The sequence below is a fragment of the Glycine max genome, chromosome 5 (assembly GCF_000004515.6).
Source record: "Glycine max cultivar Williams 82 chromosome 5, Glycine_max_v4.0, whole genome shotgun sequence".
In the NCBI taxonomy this organism is placed as follows: Eukaryota; Viridiplantae; Streptophyta; class Magnoliopsida; order Fabales; family Fabaceae; genus Glycine; species Glycine max.
In genome coordinates this window covers 26,420,995-26,434,206 of record NC_038241.2, presented here as the reverse complement: position 1 = coordinate 26,434,206, position 13,212 = coordinate 26,420,995, and the positions used below count along the sequence as shown (strand labels likewise).

At 37.3% G+C, this 13,212-nt stretch overlaps 1 pseudogene; it reads left to right on the top strand.

Moving 5' to 3' along the window:
* The first annotated feature begins 11,840 nt into the window (after positions 1-11,840).
* On the top strand, positions 11,841-12,900 carry LOC100787438 (chaperone protein dnaJ 20, chloroplastic-like; annotated as a pseudogene).
* The last annotated feature ends 312 nt before the right edge of the window (positions 12,901-13,212 follow it).

The following is a 13,212-nucleotide window of genomic DNA, read 5'->3' as shown; positions in this document are numbered from 1 at the left end:
TCTGTGCGCCGGTCATGTCCCAAGAGTGGGTCGTGACAAAGTTGGTATCAGAGCCCAGGTTGATAGGTCATATAGCTGCATTGCTTGGTTTGTTATGGAATCTTGTTTGTAATTGGTGTACCCGGGCACAATTTACATGCAAGAGGCTATGAAAATCCATGTTAGACTGGTGTTATTGTCTTAGTGTATGTGATTCCGAGTTGCTTCTATAGTTCTTCCTCGTAATTAAATCTTTGACCTTTACTATTGTCTTAGGTCAAGATGCCACCCAGGAATAGACGTGTTAATGAGGAAGTTTCTAATGAGGCTTCTGCTCAACCCCAAGACGTAGCCCCAAGAGGCCGTGGACGTGGTCGCGGCCGTGGACGGGGAAGACTTGGTAGGGGTGGTGGAATGCCAGAGGTTGAGGTTCCTAGGGCTACACGTGGGAACCCAACACTAGCTCAGTTAACGGCTAATATGCAAAATATGCAAGAGATTTTAGGACGATTAGTTGATGTGGTTGGGGAACGCAGGCAACAACAGGCGGGGCAACAACAACCGGTTTTTGAGACTGGTCAAGAGGGTGTGCAGCATGAACAACCCCTGGTTCAGCCCACTGTTGTGGAGGTTCCCTTGAGTGCATTCACAAAGCTTAATCCACCGACTTTCAGCGACTCAGACATTCATGAGGATCCTCAGACCTTTGTAGATGAGGTGTCATGGATATGCCGAGGTTTAGGTTGTTCCCCTACTCGGATGGTACAGTTTGCAGCATTTCGTTTGCGTGATGTAGCAAGGGGATGGTATGAAACTATGCTCCTTGAAAGACCAGCAAGATCACCTCTTTTAGCATGGGATGAGTTTGTCGAGTTGTTCTTAGCTAACTTTTTGCCTCAAAGTGTTAGAGACAGTAGAGCACATGAGTTTGAGACTCTTGTGCAAACCGAGCAGATGTCAGTGATGGAGTATAATATCCAATTCATGTGACTTTCTAGATATGCACCACACTTGGTGGCTACTGAGAAGTTATGAGTTCAGAGGTTCTTGGAAGGTTTGAAGAGTTATTTGTTCAGGGCAATTGCAGGACATGGTGACATGACTTATGATCAGACTCTGAATAGGGCTTTGACTATTGAGCGAGGAAACAGAGACAGGGGTGGAAATCCTCGTGACTCACGCAAGAGGTTTCACTCGGATACATCTCATGGTGGCCATCAGGGCCATGGTGGTGGAGGTTTTAGAGCTATTACAAGTGAGCCTCAACAAGGTCAACAGAGAGGTCGTCTGCCACAAGTCACTCAAGCTAGTCAGGTAGCTAGTACAACTCATAGTCAGGGTGTTGCACAACATCGTGCGACTTCTGGTGGGACCCCTATTACTTGTGCTACATGTGGAAAGGTGCATATCGGACCTTGCAAGCAAGGGTCAACAGGTTGCTATCGATGTGGGCAAGTTGGACATTTTGCTAGGAACTATCCTATGCCACTTTTTCAGCCATTTTCTAGTGGAGTGGCAACACCCATGGTCCAGATGGGACAATCTAGTGGTTTGGGATCACGTGGACCAAATGGGTCATATTGAGGTGGCAAAGGATCAGGAGGCAGAGGATATGGGCGGACAAGTGGAGGGCAGGCTCGTGTGTTCGCTTTGACTCGTCAGGATGCTCAAGCATCCAATGCCGTTGTGACAGGTATACTTTCTATAGATTCTCAGGATGCACGTGTTTTGTTTGACTCTGGAGCTACACACTCCTTTATATCTCCTTTCTTTGCAACTACGATAGGGAGAGATCCATCGCCTCTGAGTGAATTTCTGATAGTGCCTACACCCATGGGTCACTCTTTATTAGCAAATTCAGTGTACAAATCTTGTGAAATTTTGTTAGAGGGAAAATCATTTAAGGCATATCTTATAGAGTTGGATATGGTAGACTTTGATGTCATATTAGGTATGGATTGGTTGGCTGATTGCCATGCTACTTTAGATTGCCATAATAAAGTGGTGAAGTTGGATATGCCAGAGGAGCCGACAGTTGTGTTTCAGGGTGATCAAAATTAGTCATCAAGTAATTTGATTTCAGCAGTAAAAGCTCACAAGTTGTTGAGGAAAGGTTGTCAAGGGTACCTGGCAATGGTAAAAGATGTCAATGTGCCAATAACAGAGTTGGAGCAGGTCCTGGTGGTATGTGAGTACCCTGATGTTTTTCCTGAGGAGTTACCTGGTATACCTCCAGATAGGGAAGTAGAGTTTGACATTGATTTGCTTCTAGGAACTCAACCTATATCTATACCTCCATATCGGATGGCTCCAGCTGAACTTAATGAGTTAAGGGAGCAATTGAAGGATCTTCTTGACAAAGGTTTCATTCATCCTAGTTGTTCCCCTTGGGGTGCACCCGTCTTGTTTGTCAAGAAGAAAGATGGTTCATTTCGTTTATGTGTCGACTATCGACAATTAAACAAGTTGACTATGAAGAATAAATATCCTCTACCCCGTATTGATGATTTGTTTGATCAACTTCAAGGATCTCAATGTTTCTCAAAGATTGACTTGAGAGCTGGATACCACCAGTTGAAGATAAAGGCAGAGGATATTCCTAAAACAGCTTTCCGCACTCGATATGGACATTATGAGTTCTTGGTGATGTCCTTTGGATTAACCAATGCTCCTGCAGTTTTTATGGACTTGATGAATCGAGTTTTCAAGTCATTCTTGGACCACTTTGTGATAATTTTCATTGATGATATTTTGGTGTATTCTAAAAGTAAAAAGGAGCATGAGCAACACTTGAGGTTAGCCTTACAAACCTTGAAGGAGCATAAGTTGTATGCAAAGTTCTCTAAATGTGAATTCTGGTTGGATAGTGTGGCCTTTTTAGGTCATGTGGTATCTAAGGATGCTATAAGCGTAGATATGAAGAAAGTGGAAGCAATTCAAAGTTGGCCTAGGCCTACATCAGTGTCCGAAATTCGTAGTTTCCTTGGACTTGCTGGATACTACCGACGGTTCATTAAGGATTTTTTGAGACTTGCAGCTCCTCTAACCAGACTAACACAGAAGCAAGTGGCATTCCAATGGAATGATGCATGTGAGCAAGGTTTTTGGTAGCTAAAGGATTGCTTGACATCCGCACCTGTTTTAGCCTTACCTTCGGGTGGTGGAGGTTATGTGGTTTATCGTGATGCATCGAGGATTGGACTGACATTTGTCTTGATGCCACATGGGAGGGTGATTGCTTATGCTTCTAGACAACTCAAGAGGCATGAACAAAATTATCCTACACATGATCTAGAGATGGCAACAATAATCTTTGCTCTTAAGATTTGGAGGCATTACTTATATGGTGAGACTTGTGAGATCTATACGAATCATAAGAGTCTTAAGTACATATTTCAGCAGAAGGACTTGAATTTGAGGCAAAGTAGGTGGATGGAGCTCTTAAAAGATTATGATTGCACGATCTTATATCATCCAGGTAAAGCAAATGTAGTTGCTGATGCTTTGAGTAGAAAGTCTATGGGTAGCTTAGCTCACATTGTTGAAGTTAGGAGACCAGTAGTGAAGGAGTTTTAGGATCTTGTAGCTAGTGGAGTAAGGTTTGAGGTTGCAGGCACTGAATCATTTTTAGCCCATGTTCATGCTCGTTCCACTTTAGTGGATACCATCAAGGTCACTCAAAGGGAAGACCCTCACTCAAGGAAGATTGTGGAGGAGACTCAAGCAGGAAAGGTTTCTGATTTTGTAGTTGATTCTGAAGGTGTATTACATTTTGGCACTCGCCTATGTGTTCCTAATTCAGGAGGCTTGAGGGAAAAGATTATGGAAGAGGTTCATTATTCCTCTTACACCATTCACCCAGGTTCTACTAAAATGTATCAAGACTTGAAGGAGTTCTTTTGGTGGGAAGGGATGAAAAAGGATGTTGCTGAATTTGTATCTAAATGTCTAGTATGTCAACAAGTTAAAGCAGAGCATCAAAAGCCCGCAGGCTTATTTCAGAGAATTGATATACCTGAATGGAAATGGGAGAGGATTACTATGGATTTTGTGACGGGGTTACCTAAAACCTCAAAGGGTTATGACTCGGTTTGGGTGATTGTAGATCGATTGACTAAGTCAGCGCACTTTTTACCTGTGAAAACTACCTACTCAGCAACTCAGTAGGCCAAGATCTATTTAAAGAAGATAGTATCTTTGCATGGAGTGCCTTTGTCCATCATATCAGATCGGGGCCCTCAGTTCACAACTCAATTTTGGAAGTCTTTCCAACTGGCCTTAGGGACTAGATTAGATTTGAGTACTGCTTTTCACCCTCAGACTGATGGTCAATCAGAAAGAACGATACAAATCCTAGAAGATATGTTGCGTGCTTGCATGCTTGATTTTGGAGGTGGTTGGGATCAATACTTGCCTTTGGCAGAGTTTGCTTATAATAACAGTTATCAATCTAGTATTCAAATGGCACCTTTTGAGGCCTTGTATGGGAGGCATTGTAGGTCACCGATTGGATGGTTCAAAGTGGGAGAGCCTAGGTTAGTAGGCCCAGATCTAATTCAAGAAGTTGTTGAGAAGGTTAAGATAATCCGAGATCACTTACTGACTGCTCAGAGTAGACAAAAGTCTTATTCAGATCAGAGACGTCGACCTTTAGAGTTCAGTGTAGGAGAACATGTATTTTTGCGTGTGTCTCCCATGAAAGGTATCTTACGTTTTGGTCGGAAAGGTAAACTTAGCCCCGGGTTTATTGGTCCTTTTGAGATTCTAGAGAGGGTGGGGCAAGTGGCTTATCGTTTAGCCCTCCCGCTTGATCTATCGAGTGTTCACCCAGTATTTCATGTGTCGATGCTTTGAAAGTATGTTCATGACCCTTCTCACGTTATTCAACTTCAGTCAGTGCAGCTTGATGAGAATCTTAGTTATACAGAACAACTAGTGGCTATAATGGATAAACGTGTGAAACGTTTACGTTCTAAGGATGTTGTATCAGTGAAAGTGGCTTGGAGAGGACCAACTGGTGAGGAGATGACTTGGGAACCAGAAACCATTATGCGTGAAAAGTATCCTCATTTGTTTGAGACTCAAGGTTAGTCATAGATCAAAATTTGAGGACGAATTTTTTTTAAGGGGGGAAGAATGAAACGCACCATTTAAATAAAAAGGAAAGAGAAAAGAAAATAATAATATAATATTAATATAAGAAAGCCACTCCCCTGCAGTTTTTTTTTAAAACTCCCGAGAGCTCCCCTATTTCCGTAAACTTCCTTTCTTTTTCTTCTTGCAGCAGCCACACCTCTCTAACCTTATCCCTTCTCCCCCAAAAATTTGCAAGCTTTTTACACCTTTGGGTTTTTCCAAGCACAAGGAGGTGATGGGAAAAAGGGGAAAACACTACACAGTTCCTAGGTTTTTCTGTTTGATCTCTTTAAGGTAAATGTTTATGACCCGTTATGTTAGATGAGTATGTTATAGCACCGATTAGTCATGGGCTAAGAAAAAGAGTTAGAAACTAAGTATTAGAGATTATTGTGATTTTCTCAAAACCCTAGGTTTGCTAAAATTGGGGATTTTGTCTAATCCCTTGTTCTATTATTTAAATGCTTAGGTTCTGTGGAAAATACAGTGGTTGACCTTCCTAACAGCGGTAGAAGTCAGTGATTGCATTATTTAGGTGAGTAGCTAATATACTTAGCGATTTCCTTAAAGTTCTTTATAGAGGAACAAGTATACTTCTGAATATATATATTTTTGGTGAGCTTGGATATATATTTTGAGATCTTGATAATATATAAGGATGAATGTTGAACTGTTTGTTTAATTTTATTTATGTTGGGTTCATGAAGGATATGTCGTTTGCTACAACGAAGAGATAATGTAGCCTATGAGTTGATTTTTGTACAGTAAATGATATATGTCGTTTGCTACAACGAAGAGATAATGTAGCCTATGAGTTAAATTCTCATAGTATATTTATATGTTCCGTTCACTGCAACGAAGAGATAATGCAGCCTACGAGCTAAATGCCGTAGTTATATAGTTACCGTTCACCACAACGAAGAGATAATGTGGTCTATGTGCACATAGTAGAATAAATGCTTGATTATTTAAAGTAATTATGTTGAATACCAGATTATGAGAAGTTTTGAAATGTATATTCTTTGCGTACAGTGATTTCTGAAAGCAAGTCTATTTTTGTTCATTACTTTCAGAATGTTATTTTATATGTTTTGGAAATGGAAAGATTCATGTTAAATGGTGCTCTCTTTCATGTCTGCTTAGTATATTATGCTCTCACTAAGTCCTTGTGACTTACCCCTTATTTTACTCCTTTTCTCAGATCCCCAGTAGTGGAGTAACCGATTTTCTGGGATTTGCTGGCACACCCAGGAACTTGATTATCTTTTTGGGAGGTCCCCATTGTGTCTGATGGATATTTTGGTTGTAACTCCAGCATAATGCAGCTATAGGGACTAGGGTAGTACTAGATTTAGAGGGGACTCCTTTATTTTGGAAATGTAAATGACTCTCTTTTATAGATATGATGATGATGCACTTGATGATTAGTGTTTATAATCCACTTTGCTATTAAATGGATGAGATGAGATACCAGTATATGGATTTGTCTAGATATATATACATTGTGTTCTTTTGCAGGTTATGTTGTATAGGATAGGTTGGCCAGACTAAGAAAGTCATAGTCTGTGCGCCGGTCATGTCCCAAGAGTGGGTCGTGACAGTATAGGGACCAAAACCATAATAGAGGAAATTAGAGTGACAAAAAATATATTAGAATCTAATGCATATATGGCTATAAGCCTAAGAAAATCCAAATACAATATTCCCTCTAATGGTTAAATATTTTCACTAGGTATCTTCACATCAAAGTTTCATTAGACCAAAATATGTGTAGTTTGGTGTCAAATTACATTTTAACTAAATCATCTAGAGTCCTACACAACTTTATTATACTTGAAAGACTATGTTCAATTCAACACTATGCAAAAACAACAAACAATTTTCCTTCTAGGGATTTTTTGAAATATTGGCACAAATATAACACTACAAGTAATAACCAAAGCTTGTCAAAGAGGGAGACTTCTTCCTCGTAATTCACTCGGGATACATGTTTTACAAAGTCAGAGAAAGTTTATAACATTGAGCGCAAGACTAAAGGTAATGATGCAATGACTTTCTTGATTTCCTTGGGGAGTTTCTGAATGTGTCTAACCAGAGGCTTTGCACTAGAAGAAACTTCTTCAACACTACTCATAATAACATATGCTTGTGGAAGTAGTTGAGCATTCCTTTCCACTCTATTAGAATAGAAGGAAACCCTCAAATAAAAACCCATTATTTATTGACACTAGGAAATCTTTTATATTAAAACTTTGCATGTAAATTAACTCAACAGGAAGGCACAATATAGTCAAACTAGCTCCCTTAAAACTTTCTTAGCAACTTAAATAAAGATGGCATGTTTTATGGTATATATAATATATCCCTGTCCAAAGTCCAAACAATAGCTAATTAACTTCAAAAACAGTTTTCAAAGGCCAATGACCAGTGTCCCTTGACATTCTTAATCATGTTGCACAGAAAGCTCAAAAATGTCATATTAGTATTTTGTATGTAGTACTCTTATACCATACATATTATATGCCAATCACATGATGTATATAGTCTTTAAGATAAATTTCTTTTAGAAGGATTGAAATAAAATGACAACATTAAATGAAAAAGATGTAGCAAGTTCATACACACCCTGCTCCCATTAACAATAACCTAAATATCAACTTGGGCAATTGCTTTTGTACAGATGATACAAGGCATTGGAAGACTAATGCTAGTGTGAACTCAGTCCTATCTTCAGTAGAAGCATAAATAATGATGCAAAAAAAGAATTGAGAAGACTTTTTCAAATGAATCATCATCTTTATGGTTAGAGGTCCATTCCTAATAATGATGAAGACTACTAGTGAAGATTGTAAAGAGACCATCAACGCTTGTCTTGTTGATCCAATAATCATACTCCATATACCGATCTTGACTGAAGTTGAAATGCATATATGGGAACTCATTTCGATAAGTATATGGATGCACCTGCACCAATATTAGCAATTCTATTGTCATTTGTTTGATTCTAAAACCATTAATGGAAGAAAATAAAATAGATTAAAGATAGGAAATGCCAAACAGATTCACACAAAACATATAAGACAACAAAATCAAGAATAAATCCGCTCAATCTTCCAAAAATGATCAAATCCATGAAATCATAAGAAAGAAAATAAGCTTTAAACAAGAATTGTACTTGCAGTTTCTTTAAATTATTGATGAATATACAAATGTGTGTTAAGTTACTACTTGAGAACCAGCTTTTGAAGGCAATGAAACAGGGTTATTTGTGATCTAAACATGTTCTCAAATTCTTATAAGCATTAACCCAAATAAGTTAATAATAAAGGCAAAGTTAAGAATCGAAATTCGCCTGATAAGGGCACCATAAAACCTAGATTCTCGAGCAACCTGTTGTTCAAAAGCCTTGGTAGATTGCTTGAAATATTTCCCAACATCCTCCACAAAATAGAAAGTTTGTTCAAAGATTTAATTACTTATCCCAGTAAAATTTAAACCAATTGTTATTGTCATTGACAAGTTTTACAAGACTCAAGTGGCTACAATTTGAGTTTCATTCTTGTACTATTAAAAAATTTCTACAACTTACGACATTGAAAAAAGGGAGGTGATCTTGACTTACTATTATGAACATACATAAAACTTCAAATAAACATCAGCACAAATTTTCTTTAAAGATAAAGAACATATGAGAATATTTACACAGTAACATTGCAGGTTGGTAGCTGTAGATACAACCAAGTCAGCCAAAGCTTCATTTGGTAATAGTTTTGGTCTTGTCATGCTAGTCATTATTACTACATCATTTTCTTCAACCTAAAAACAATAATATGAACAAAACATCATGTATGTATTGTCAGACACTCAGACTACACATAACTTGCAGAATTACAAATTTACACTATAAACAATTACACCAAAAAAATACCTAAGAAAAAACTTAGTCAAAATTCAAAACACGGTTGCCACCCATAATGCAAAGAAGTTGGTTATACAAGAAAGTCTTCATTATGATCAAAAACTTAGTCAAAATTCAAAACACGGTTGCCACCCATAATGCAAAGAAGTTGACATTCAAAAAAGTTTTCTCAACACTATATTACAGTCCTTGATGAATGAAACTAACACAATTTACATGCAGGAATTTTCTTCTAAAGAATGTCCAAAGGAAGCCCTTACTTGAGGTCTTTCCCATGAATGACAGAGAGTAACATGTGCATACAATGTTAATGAGATTTATGATGACAGAGAGCTCCTGCTGAGCCAACTGCAAATTTCTACCATACCCTACCATTGTCATGGCAATGAGGTCTCCTTTGAGCTCTTCTGCTTATTTTTCTTCTCCTTATCCTTCTCAACAGCCCAAGTGAAGTCAATTTGCCTAATTAGGGAGAGTCGCTTCTCATCATAATCCACATCGCTACAATAACACAAAAACACGAACAAGTGCAAAAATGAAGAGAGAAGTCATGGGAAAAAATTGCAAACAGAAATTAGGGTTCAATGTTCTTGTTCATATCAATACTTTTGAAATGGAATCTACATTAGGTAACATTTAGAAGAAAAGATTGAAAAACAGGAAAAGGAGAAGAAAGGAAGCATATAATGGGAATCGTTCAATTCCATTTTATTCAATGGAATCCAATCGCTTGATTGGTAGCTTGTCAAGGGAGATTTGTAATTGCATGTCATCGTCAATTTTCTAGGAAATTTTTTCCTTGAAAATTCCACAAAACCCTATCATCGTCTGTGTTGCGGTGTTAAAATGGGCTCAAGAGTTTAGAGTTCCTAAAATGCAAAGTCGTACGTGCACATGAAATTGACCCAAAATATTAAACTGAAAATCCGACGAAACTAACAACATTAACAAATTAACACAACTAACAAATTAACAAAACCAACAAAACTAGCAAAACCAAAGAACACTCCCCCCCCCCCCCCCATACTTAAACAACACATTGTCCTCAATGTAGCACAATTAAAAGATTAAAAACAATTAAATCATCAAAGAGAATCGGACAAGTGTAATAAAAGCAAAGAAGGAGATAGGAAAAGAAAAACTCCCTAAGTCATGGTGGAGGAAGAGTAGGGTGGAGTAAGGAAGTCCGACAATGAAAATAAGGACTAAAATCTATATATTAAAATCGCTAAAACCTGACAAGTCTAATTAGCCTAGATATATGGATTCTGGATTTGTCTGTTATCAATACCAGTGAACTAATCAACACTAACACACATACTAACACAATACTAACAATTAAACATAAAACACGAAAGGATTAAACACACAACAATAGCTAGCTATTATGAACCTTTGGACACTGCTCCCCGGCAACGGCGCCAAATTTGATCGAGGCCGTACCCGAATCAAATAAACATTAAAATGTAGTAACTAGGAAGTGATCCTAGGTCGTTTCCCAACGAGCAGTGACAAGCCAAATGTTCATAATATACTTGCAGTAACAGTAACAGTAACGATGGGGGGGTTGTTTGCTTTTGTAAATTAAACAGCGAATATATGTGAATTAGAAAATATCAGAATTAAAACACGTTGCTTCCCCTTGATTCACAAGCAAGTCTCTTATCCTAGGTTACGAGAGTTTATCCTTTATCAGTTTAACCACTTAATCCAACCCTAAATTAAATTACTAAGCGAAATTCAACATAAGGCATTCATTATGTGATTAAGCATCACATACACCAATTACTCATAAACGATCATTAAGCATGAACGTAAATTAAGCGCAGAGACAATTAATCAAGCACTAAGCATGCGTGAATTAAAAGCAACAAATTCAAAGTAATTAGTGAAGAGGAAAAACTAAACAGAATTTAACAGTAATAATAGAACCTCAAAGAGAACTGTGCTTGATCCTCAAGGGAAAACAACGCTGCGGACTTAGCCTTCCATTAATCAAATAGAGAATGAAATTTTATTGATAAAACTAAAAGTCTGAACTGGAATTGTAAAAAAACGAAAAATAAAAGAGAAAGAGAAGAGAGACTAAAACTAAAAACGAAAAATAGAAGAGAGAGAGGAGAGAGAGAGAGTCTCCCGCGAGGGAGAGAGGGAGTCCCTAAACTAGAACCTTGGTGCTGTTATATAGTTTTTTTCAGCCCCAAAGCTTACAAATATGTTTTAAATCCAAGCCCATAAGTAAAATCAAATCAAATCTAGATAAGATAAGATAAGATAAGATCTAGATGAAATAATATCTAGATGAGATCAAATCTAAATAATATCTAGATAAGATAAGATCTAATTTTATAGAATAAATTAGTCTGCCCTCTTCAAGTCCAAACCCAATTCTAGATTCAAGTCCAATGCTAGATTCAAGCCCAATGCTTCATTAATTCCTGAAATTAGATTAAAAACATCAAATTAGCTGAATGGGCCCAAATAATAAAACTGCCTAATTAATTGACAATTAAGACCAATCAATAATTAAAATGGTGCAAAAAGGGTTTAGAAAATAGAAGAAAATGATGGCACATCATACAAGCTCAACTCAACCTGAATTATGAATTTCTCATCTGTGATACTAAGCAGACTATAGTTAAAAAAGGCTTCCTTAAATATATAATTGTTTTGGTTGTTTGGTAAAAAAAAGAGGCTTCCTTAAATATATAATTGTTTTGGTTGTTTGGGCAAACATGACCACAAGCTATCCACCTTCTTATACTAGTAGTTTCTACATGTGTATTCTAAGTCCTTAAGAAAAAGCATGGAAAATGGTCAAATGAGCAATACCAGCAACACAATCTCTGACATCCTTTTCAATGTACTCTCTTCTATTGATTGAAATTCATGTAGGTGTCACTAGTTTGGAATTTGAACCACATATTTAGTGAGGTTCACACCTTCACCCAATAGAAGAGAGTATGTCTAAAAGAAAATATGAAAGACCATGTTGTTAACAAATTTAATGATGAAAAAAAGGGTGAAAACTAAATGATGGAACTTGTTTTTCTCCTACCTTCCCTATTTTTCCGCTTCTAGCAAGAACCTCACTTATCATTATGATCATAGTAAATAGTAATTTGGTTTATGTTAGAATATGGTGCAAGCAGATATTACATTCCAAAAATGACACAACCTTTTTAATTGAAAATATGATATTTTTATAAACTTAAAGGACGCTAAGCACAATCTTCAGAACTCATAGAGAGTGAACCTATATGACACACTCAACAAGACCAACAATAGAAGAGTGCTTCTAAAACTAGAGCAATTGATGTTTTACCTTTAAGCTGAAGTTCAAGCCTAAGCATGTCCAAGCCCTCTGGATCTCATGGCCTTCCACTCTCGAGTAAACAACATCAAAGAGCTTCTAGTGTGAAGTTTGGTAGTGTTCCATGCAAGGCCACAACGTTAACCCAAGAAAACTTGTAAAAATATTACATGTGATTCCAAGAAGTGCAACAATGGATGACATCAAAAAGGCTTATAGGTCAATGGCTCTTCAATACCACCATGATGTGTGCCATGATCCTTCCATGAAGGAGGACTCAACGAGGATGTTTGTTCAACTAAATGCAGCTTACAAGACCTTGTCCAATCCAAGGCTTAGAGAATAGTATGATAATGAATTGGCTTTCAAAAGCGAAGTGATGAGTGTTAGTAGTGATCATGAGAGATGGAGAAGTGTGAGTGTTAGTACTGAACATGACAGATGGGAAAGTAGGTTTCATGAGCAAGTGATTGAGTTGAAGACGAGGTCTCATAGACATATGGGACAAAAGGATGGATCATCGGGTAGTAAAATGAGAGCACAAAAACATTAGAGGCAAGAATTAATTTTCTTGAGTCATGTATTTTTGTTGAAATAGATTCAATCTTTCATGTACTTAACTGTACAAACTCTACATAGCCAATTCAGTTTTTCTACAATTCTTTATACTATATATAGCCAATCATTTTTATTTCATGAATTAAATATCAAATACAAGTATGATTCAATTTCTTCTAAGGTTAGGTAATAAGGTATGTAAGGAGAGCACACATAGTATGATTCAATTGCTACAATTCAATTGGTTCACTTAGAAGAAGATATGTAAGGAGAGCACAGTCGCACACATGTCCAAACTTCACCAAAT